Raw genomic sequence first — 10,502 nt, forward strand, 5'->3', positions numbered from 1 at the left:
ATCATTGTTTCGTTGTCTGAAAATTTTCTATTTTTGCCACTTCTCAATAAAACATTCACGACATAAATCGAAAATTCAAAACAAACAATCCCTACAAGTGAAGTTTTTCTTTTAAATGCAACAAACCTCATCAAATTTGGTGAAGTGGTTGCCGAGAAAAACGAATTCTCTTTCTACATGTATTCAGATAGGAGCATCCAGCCTAATGTTTCCTCTTAGGAGGAGGCCGAGCTGCATTGTGAGCCAGCCCCCACCCCCCCCCACTCCCCGAACGAAATTCCTGGCTACGCCAATGCCTATGGAGACGTGCAATCGGCGATTGGTAAAGTCAAAACAAACTACACTATACTGATAGGTGACTTCAATGCCAGGGTAGGCAAGAAGCAGGTTGGAGACAAATCAGTGGTGGAATATGGCATAGGTTCTAGGAATAGCAGGGGAGATTTATCAGTAGAGCTTGCAGAACGGCATAATTTTCGGATAATGACTACCTTGTTCCGAAAGCGGGATAACCGAAAGTGGACGTGCAGAAGCACGAATGGCGAGACAAGAAACGAAATAGACCTTATACTCTGCTCTAACCCTGGCATCCTACAAACTGCGGACGTGGTCAGCAAGGTGCACTGCAGTGACCATGGGATGGTACGATGTCGAATTAGCCTATACTTGAGGGAACGGAAGAAACTGGTACATAAGAAGCCGATCAATGATTTAACGGTAAGAGGGAAAATAGAGGAATTCCGGATCAAGCTACAGAACAGGTACTCGGCTTTAACTCAGAAAGATGACCTTAGTCTTGAAGCAATGAATGGCAATCTTATGGGCATCATTAAGGTGTTTGCAATAAAGTCGGTGGTAACTTTGTTAGAAAGGATACGGGTAAGCTATCGCAGGAGACAAAACATCTGAATAACAAACGCAAATGTATGCAAGTCTCTAACCCTACAGCTAAAATAGAACTGGTGCAACTTTCCGAGTTAATCAGAAAGCATAAGATCGCTGACATAAGGAAGTATAATATGGATAAAATTTAGCATGCTCTCAGGAACGGAGGAAGCCTAAAAGCAGTGAGGAATAAACTAGGAATAGGCACGAAGCAGATGCATGCGTTAACAGACAAAGCCGCCAATATCATTACTAATATGGATGAGATAGTTCAAGAGGCTGACGAGTTCTATAGAGATTTATACAGTCGCAGTGGCACCCATGAGGATAATAAAAGACAAATAGTCTAGAGGAATTTGACATCGCACAAGTAACGCCGGAGAAAGTAAAGATAGCCTTGGGAGCTTGCAAAGGGGGAAGCCAGCTGGGAAGGATGTGGTAACACATTTGTTAAAGGATGGTGAGAAGATTGTTCTAGAAAAACTGGCCACCCTGTATACGCAATGACCCATGACCTCGAGCGTACCGGAATCTTGGAAGAACGCTAACATAATCCTAATCCATAAGAAAGGGGACGCCGAAGACTTGAAAAATTATAGACCCATCAGCTTACTGTCCGTTGCCTACAATGTATTTACCAAGGTAATCGCAAATAGAATCAGGAACACCTTAGACTTCTGTCAACCAAAGGACCAGGCAGGCTACTCAACAATAGACCATAATCACACTATCAATCTGGTGATAGAGAAATGTGCGGAATATAACCAACCCTTATATATAGCTTTCATTGATTACGAAAAAGCGTTTGATTCAGTCGAAACATCAGCAGTCATGGAGGCATTACGGAATCAGAGTGTAGATGAGCCATATGTAAAGATACTGGAAGATATATATAGCGGCTCTACAGCCACCGTAGTCCTCCATAAAGCAAGCAACAAAATCCCAATAAAGAAGGGCGTCAGGCAGGGAGATGCGATCTCTCTCATGCTATTCACAGCCCGTGTACAGGAGGTATTCAGAGATCTGGATTCAGAATAATTGGGGATATGAGTTAACGGAGAATACCTTAGTAAATAGCGATTCGATGATGATACTGCCTTGCTTAGTAACCCAGGGGACCAATTGCAATACCTGCTCACTGACCTGGAGAGGCAAAGCAGAAGGGAAAGTCTAAAAATTATTCTGCAGAAAACCAAAGTAATGTTTAACACTCTCGGAAGAGAACAGCAGTTTACGATGGGTAGCGAGGTACTGTAAGTGGTAAGAAAATACATCTACTTAGGGCAGGTAGTGACCGCGGATCCTGATCATGAGACTGAAATAATCAGAAGAATAAGAATGGGCTGGGATGTGTTTGGCAGGCATTCTCAGATCGTGAACAGCAGGTTGCCATTATCCCTCAAGAGAAAAGCTTATAACTGCTGTGTCTTAGCAGTACTCACCTACGGGGCAGAAACCTGGAGGCTTACGAGAAGGGTTCAACTTAAATTAAGGATGACGCAACGTGCTATGGAGAGAAGAATGATGGAAAGTTATGATGAGAAGAATGATGAAAAGGGGGGGGGATAAGAAGAGAGCAGATTGGGTGAGGGAACATACGGGAGTTAGTGACGGCTTAGTTGAAATCATGAATAAGAAATGGTCATGGCATGTAATTAGAAGGGAACATGACGGACGGTCATTGGAGGTATCGGCATAGGTTTCAAGAGAAGGGATGCCTAGCAGGGTGTGGCAGAAGGTTAGGTGGGCGGATGAGATTAGGAAGTTGGCAGGTACCACATGGCCACAATTAGCACATGACCGCCGTGTTTGGAGAAGTATGGGAGAGCCCTTCGCGCTGCAGTGGGTGTAGCCAGGCTGATGATGACGGTCATGATAATTGAAGAGGGGGCTTCATAAATCGCGGGGTATTCAAAGTGTTTTGTAGTTTAGTTGTTCTCTTGGCAAGTCATGGCCTGAGTCTGCGTCCAGCTTGGACGCATATAATTTCGTTGAGCTGAAACTCTTCTCGAATTTTTCCCGCAGAGTACCGGATTCAGCAGCATTTCTCAAGCCTGACATGCTGGCCTTTCAGCCACTTTGGACCGAATGGGTACCAGTTTCAAACGAGTTTGCTCCCCTTCACGGAAGAGAATTGTGCTGCAGTCGTCCGGTAGGCTTTCTCTAATCTCGGCATCAAGGTTCAGGTGTTATGTCGGCGGTCTTCAGATTGATTATCAATATCAAGGCATTCCGGCCTAGCCTATTGCCGCTCACAGGGAGCTCGCTATTTTACCACACTGGAACAGTGGCGCTATCTGTCACTGCTATGGCAGAATAAAAGGGACGCAAAACCCGCCGCGCGATGACATTAGCGCATGGTTTCAATTGCGGAGAAATCCTTATTGATTCAGCAGACAAGGACACGCGATTTGCGTTGGATTGGCATTGATTCAGTCAGCATAAGCTGGCATTTACCAGCCCCTCGTCCATGCATAAATGCTCTGACTTCGGAAATGGACTTTCGTATTGTTTTATAAACCCTTCTTGCATCGTACATTCTTCAGCTTCTCATGGCTAAAATATGTGCCTCGGTGACGTGTGTGACAAGCCTGTACGCTTCGGTGATGGGAGGGGGCTTCATCGTTTCCTAACAATTCAGTGGCGTGGTGTGGGTTGCCCCACCAGAGAAAGCGAATGGCGTCCAATAATATAGAAGTTTACATAAACGCAAAGCACGCCAGAGCCGGACAGGTACCTGAAACTATGCAGATCGGTGGCTACGTGCTAACACACATTTTAATGCCTTACACTCGCAAACGTATTTGTGAATGCTTCCAGTGCTGCTCTGGTGCTCAGCGGCGGCTGCTTCTCCTGTAGCGTGCATTGCTTCAGAAAATAAGTAGTCCTGCATATTTAATAGATTGCTATTGGGAGTGTCAAACTGGCAAAACGAGTACGTGGGTGAAGAGTCGGAAACCGGTCACGTCGTTTAGGTATTGGTAGGTCTCGGAAAATACAGCAGATTACCACGAAATTGGGAAAATCACTTTCACCCACTTATTATCTCACCCATCGAACAACCGTACAGTATATATATATATATATATATATATATATATATATATATATTGCGAAGCAGCTGTTAAACCTCGACGTTTTATTCAGCATGGACACGCGCCCAAGCGCATGAGGCTGGCTATAGCGATGAATATATGTAGCTGAAGAAGATGAAGGGCAAATATGCTGACAGCACTTCACCACGCGTGAAAGCGGCCGCCCTCGCGGCTGCATATGGCAGTGAACGACGTATAAAAGGCTTTAAGCGCAATACAGGCATAATCACCATGCACAGGCAGCGGCCGTCAAAAGGCACGACAACGAAAGCGACGCAATAGCTCAGAGGCGAAGTTTGTTCCCAAACAATGTAGGACCCAATGAAATGGGATTGAAATTTGTTACATAATCAAAGGAACGCGAACTGGGTCCACGAAAACATTTCGTCTCCAGGATGGAAGGAAACGAAACAGTCGGATACATCATAGCAAGTTTTTTTTATCTGGTTGACTGGAGTCGGGGTTAACGCGGGCGCGGTGGCGACACTGGACGATGCGCGAATCGAACTGCTCACACAATGATGATGATCCGGGCACCGGGATTCAAAACACGGAAACGTCGAGAAGACGTCGGTTGACGGGTGTAGACGAGAAAAAATGGCGAGTACCCCGTAGTGCATTGCACGGCGGTGTTGTACGCGAAAGTGACGAATGGCAGGATGGTATACGAACTGGTGGAGTCAGGGTTGATTTACATTGACATTGAGTCAGCCAGCATGCGATGAAAGCGCCCCCTGAGCTACAAGTCGTCTGGAAGATGATCTTGGACGCATCGAGGACATCATCGAGGAGCGCGGATAGAGAACTCTTGCCGCGGTCACTGAAAAGGACACGTGGGCCTCCGTGACGTAAAAATATGGCTTCCAAGAAACAGTCCGCATCCTGCGTGCCGGATACTGAAGGTAGTGCGGGTGTTTCAGCGTACCCTGCCAAGTGGTCGACAGCTGTGACTATCCGTCGGTTACTGCCCGCTGATATGAGTTGCGTTCCATACAGGTTGATAGCAACGATTACAAAAGACGCTTCAGGCCAGGGTACAAGTTGGCACAGTGTAGCTTGAGGTGAGGTCACTCTTTTGCGGCGTTGGCAGTGCGAGCATGAAGCTATGTATTTAGCTACGCTGGTTGCAAGTCCAGGCCAGGGGTAGCAACTGCGGAGGCCTTCATAAGTTTTATGGTAACAAAAGTGAGCGGTCATATGCGATCGTCGTGAAAGTTCCCCAGTATTTGAGCCCCAAGTGATCCAGGAGCGACTGGAAACCGACGGCGGCCTGCGAGATGAAGCACGTATCGGTATAGGATCAAATTTTCGAATTTGAACTTCTTCAACTGTTGACGGAGCCAAGCGTGTGGTGGACGGGAGAATACGCGGAGACGTTCCATAATAGATTGGCAGTCGGAGTCGCAACGCTGGCAAGATTCGAACTTATGAGAATGGTTATATGTGAGTCAGCCGAGAGCTGTGAGCGAAGAAACTACAAAAGACCCGTCTTGAGATTTGCTCATGGAAAGTGGTAAGTGAGCTGCGCTTGTAGAAGGTGGTACGGCACAGCGAGAGAGAGAGCATCTGAATCCTGGTGATTCTTTTTTCTTTCATACTTGTAGGGAACGTCGAAGCTGTATTCTTGTAAACAGAGTATCCAATGACCAAGACGTCCTAATAAATTCTTGAGGATCGATGACCAGCACAAGTCGTGGTGATCGGTAACGACCGTAATGTGGCGGCAGTGCACGTAAGGTCGAATTTTTTGGATGGAGCAAACAACGGCAAGACACTCTTGTCCTCTAATCGTATAATTTTTATCTGCCGCGGTCTACGTGCGATTCGTGTATACGAGCACACGTTCTTCGGAATTTTTCTCACGTTACGGAAGAACAGCGCCGATACCGCGACCACTGGCGTCAGTATGTAGAAGAGTAGGTGCAGTGCAGTCGAAATGACAAAGCACAGGTTCGGGCGTGAGTGTGCACTTGAGAGTGTTAGAAGCAGTTTGGCATTCGTCCAGCCACACATAGGGAGCTCCAGATGGAAGGAGTTGATGGAGCGGTATGCTATGGTGGCGAAGTTACGCATGAAGCGCTGGAACCACGGAGCTAGACCAAGAAAGCTACGCAAGTCTGGCTCGTACAGGTCTGGGGAAGCAGAAAACGGTGGTAATATTATCGGGGTCAGGTTGAATGCCCTCCTTGCTGACAAAGTGGCTAAGTGCTTTATTGGTTTTGCTGGCGAAGTGGCACTTTTTTATTCGTCTGAAGGTCAGCAACTCAGAGGTGTGTCAGGGCTTCGTCGAGGCCTGCAAGTGCTGATGGCAGGTCGACGAAAATATGAATATCTCGTTACTGTTACTGTACGTTACTGTACCACTGTAACTCAGTGGTACAGTATAAATCATTCGCTCAATTGTTAGGGGAGCATTACATAGGACGAAAGGTATTATACTGAAGTCGTTAAGGCTATCTTGCAAAGGCAGTTTTTCCTTGTCGGCTTCGTGCATGTGGATCTGCTATTAACCGTAACGTAAAACGCGGCTGGAGAAATACTCCCCGCCTTGTAATGAATTTGATGCATCATCGAATCCGAAAAATGGATATACATCTTTTTGGGTTATCTTTCAAAGCACGGTAGTCTACACAGAAGCGCACCGATGCCTCATTTTTACGCACCAAAACGACAGGTGTTGACCAAGAGCTTGAGGAGGGACGGATGCTTCACTTCAGCATGTCGGCAACATCGCTGTCGATGATGTAATGTTAGGCTGAAGAGACTGAATAAGGTCGATGACGCACGATAGAACTTCCATCAGTGGGCATGCCATGAGCCATCGTAGAAGCCTGTCCCAGAAGTGGAGACTTCACGTCGAAGTAGGTTTTACGCTTGGACAACAACGCCAGTAGCTTCTCCGTCTGCCGTGATGTCAGATCGGTGCTGATTGCACTAGCGAGAAAGAAAGCAGGAACCACATCTACAGCTGCTGGTGGTTGTTGAAGGTCAATATTCAAAGCAGGCACAGAGACAAAGCTGAGTATTAACGACGCACGTGACAACAGCGCCTTTAGTAATCTATATGGGCTCCTTCTTTGTGCTCAGTAAAGCCAAAGCGGCCTTGCCCTTGTGAAGCGTAGAAGGCTCCGTGGTGTACAATCCCTTTGGATGGGAACGTGGTAACGCCACAACTAGGACGTCACCATTGCTGATGTCACAGTTAACTGTAAGAAGCTGTTCGTAGCCAGGTGGTGCCACGCAATCGTCAGGAGCTTTCATGCGAAGGTAAGATTGGTACTCGTCGCCTGAATTGTCGGTATCTTTCAAATGAGCGGGGTGTAGTCGACACGAGATGAAAGCAGACGCGGAAGCAAGTCCCACCCTAGAATAAGCAGGTGTGCACAAAAATTCAGCACTGTGAAGTAAATGTTTTTTCATATCCCGTCAATGGATATTCGAGCGGTACACTAAGCCGATGGCAGAATTACATCATTCGCACCACGCTGACAATGTCCGTTGTAAGGTGTGGTAACACTGCGTAAACGAGAGCCGAAGTCGGTGTGAATAATGGAAATTGTACCTCCAGTTTCAATCTGAACTTGAAACGTCAAACATTTTGCAGCAATTATTAAAGTATTGGCCGGGCTCTCTGGAGTAATTTTGCTCTGTGCAAGCTTTGCAGCTTTCTCTCCAAAAACTGTAACATCCAGTTTTCTGAGTACTAATGACGGTTGCGGGTTCCCTGTTGCAGGGACGATGTCGAGCGTCGTTGAGGGGAAGGAATGCGTCGATGTTCTGGACGGTACATGCGAGGCGCTTCGGTGATTGGGAGACGGAGTAAAGAAGCCTGGTGCAGGACGGCGCTGGTACTGACCCTGAGGAACCAACGGAACCAATATACATTCTTGGGCATAGTAGCCACAGGGTTCGTCCTGCTGGCGTTTTCGACAAAACCACTATATATTCCCACAAATATCGCAATAATAACAACTTGGACGCGGCCAACGTCAGATAGCGAAACCAGTAGTAGAGTTGCATGGTCTGCTAGAGACGCGAGGATGCTATGAGCAGTAGCAGCGGCAGGAGGCGCTGTCTGAATGAAAGCAGGTTGCATAGCATCAATCTGGCCATAGGAGCTTGGCGGCTTTGGAGAGGCGCAGCTCGCTCCAGAAGTCGTGGAGGACAGCTCTTTGGTGATGTCGCACAGTCCGAGAACCGAAGATAGAATTTGAGTAACTGGAAACTGAGCAGGCCATGAGTTTGGAGCTCTTCGTTTTTAAGAGCTCGAGTAGGCATACGCAGGTCCGTATCCGAGAATCGAGGAGTGCCAGGCGGGTCAGGGTGTAACCAGATGGCCTGCACTGCGTCCAGATGTTGGAAAGTCGGGATGACACCGTCAATGGCCGTGGGATTCTCGATCACCAGGGCATTGAATGCGGCGTGTCCAATGTCCATTAGGATGTAAAGAACGTGATCAAATTCTCTCATGGCAGGGTCAGCGCAGCGGCAAAGGGTGAGAACGTCTTCAATATAAGAGCTGTACGATTCGCCGGCAAGTAACATTCTTGGCGACCTCACAGTGGACGTTTCGAGTGCCGAAAATTTCCCTTAACTGGCGTTTGAACGCCGCCCAGTCAGGTAAGGTGCTCTTATGGTTGAGAGATAAGGTCTTGGCAACGTCAGTGAGGAAGAAAGCAACGTATTGAAGCATGTGACTATCATACAACCGGTTAAAGTCACTAACCCGATCGCAATTGTGCATCCAATTTTCAACGTCGTCCCTGCGGAGGCCAGCGAACATGGTAGGGTCACACTGCCGAGGTGTGACGGTCAATGAAAGAGCGGACGGTTGGGCAGAGAGGGTTACGCAATAGGCTTCCGCCACCATGGCCAAAGAGGGCCATGGTGGGGAAAATCGGTGCGCGTGACGACCTGAACAAAGGTCCAGGGACACTCGAAGACGTAGAGGTCAAACGGAATAAGAGCAATCACCACCACTTGCGAGGCGGCTGTTAAAATTCTCGACGCTGTAATTAGCAGGACCATCTACGTAAGTACATGATGCTGCCCAGTGATGATGAATATATACAGCGGAAGAAGAAAAAAATGTAATGCTTGCTATATATATATATATATATATATATATATATATATATATATATATATATATATATATATATATATATATATATATCTTGTTACGGCACTCATTGATAATGGAGCACATCTTCCTATTATGGGTGCTGCCTTCCGACCACGACTGAACAAGCTCCTCAGCCCAGCGTCAGCACGCGTCATCCGCGTTGCGTTGCGCGTGGTGGTACTGTGCCTATCATCGGCATATGTACGGCACGTGTCAGCATCACCGGCCGCCACACTCCTGTCCTCTTCACCTTAATTGCTCATGGCCCCCACGACCTCATTCTAGGCCTCGATTATCTCTCCGCGCATTCTTCTCTTATTGACTGCTCTTCCAGTACCTTTCGCCTTCAGTTGCCGATGCTCACGGAACGTTCCGACACATCCCACTGCCGATTACACCCCACCGGCTTTCTTCGCCTGCCACTAAAGTCAATAGTCTAAATTGAACTGTTGTCTTTCCCACCAGTTCCTGATGGCGAGTACCTCTCACTCCTCGGCCCGACATTACAATACAGTATGACGTTACCGTGCCTCACAGTATACTTACTATGTATGCGAACCGTACTCGCATGCCTGTCTCTTTGGGTTGACAAAGCAAATTCTACCGCCAGGTATTTGCCACCGTTGATGGTATCGGCGACCAATACGTGGCAGCGTCATCGACCGATGGTTCTCGCGAGCTTAGCATGCCCCTCGCGCCAGCATCGAGCGCAGATCCCAACATAAAGAAAATGGTTGCAACGGACCTGTCCTCTGCGCAGGCTGAAGACCTTCGCCAAGTATTATCGTCCTAGCGATATATTTTCGACTTCGACGATTGCGCTTTAGGCCAGACGCTCGCGGTCAAGCATCGGAGTCTTACTGGCGATGCTACATCTATTCATCGACAACGGTATCGAGTTTCTCCGTCGGAACGCCGAGTAATTCAAAATGAAGCGAACAAAATGCTAGATAAAAACATCAATTAGCCTTCTTCGAGTGCCTGGGCATCACCTGCAGCGTTGACTAAGAAGAAGGACGGCACGTGGCGCCTCTGTGTAGGCTACCGTCATCTGAACAACATTAATTACCAAGAAGGACGTCTACCCACTCCCACGTATAGAGGACGCCCTTGACTGCCTGCATGGTTCCAGCTATATCTCGTCTATTGATCTTCGTTCGGGATACTGGCAGATTGCTGTTGACGATATGGACAGAGAAAAAACCGCGTTCATCACACCTAATGGCCTATACCAATTTAAGGTAATGCCGTATGGATTTTGCAACGCCCCTGCCACCTTTGAGCGAATGATGGGCTCCTTGCTCCAAAGTTTCAAATGGTCCACATGCCTCTGATACCTCGACGACATCATCGTCTTCTCGCCAACGTTCGACACTCACCTTGAGCGTCTGCCAACT

This window comes from Dermacentor andersoni, chromosome 4 (assembly GCF_023375885.2).
Source record: "Dermacentor andersoni chromosome 4, qqDerAnde1_hic_scaffold, whole genome shotgun sequence".
NCBI lineage: Eukaryota > Metazoa > Arthropoda > Arachnida > Ixodida > Ixodidae > Dermacentor > Dermacentor andersoni.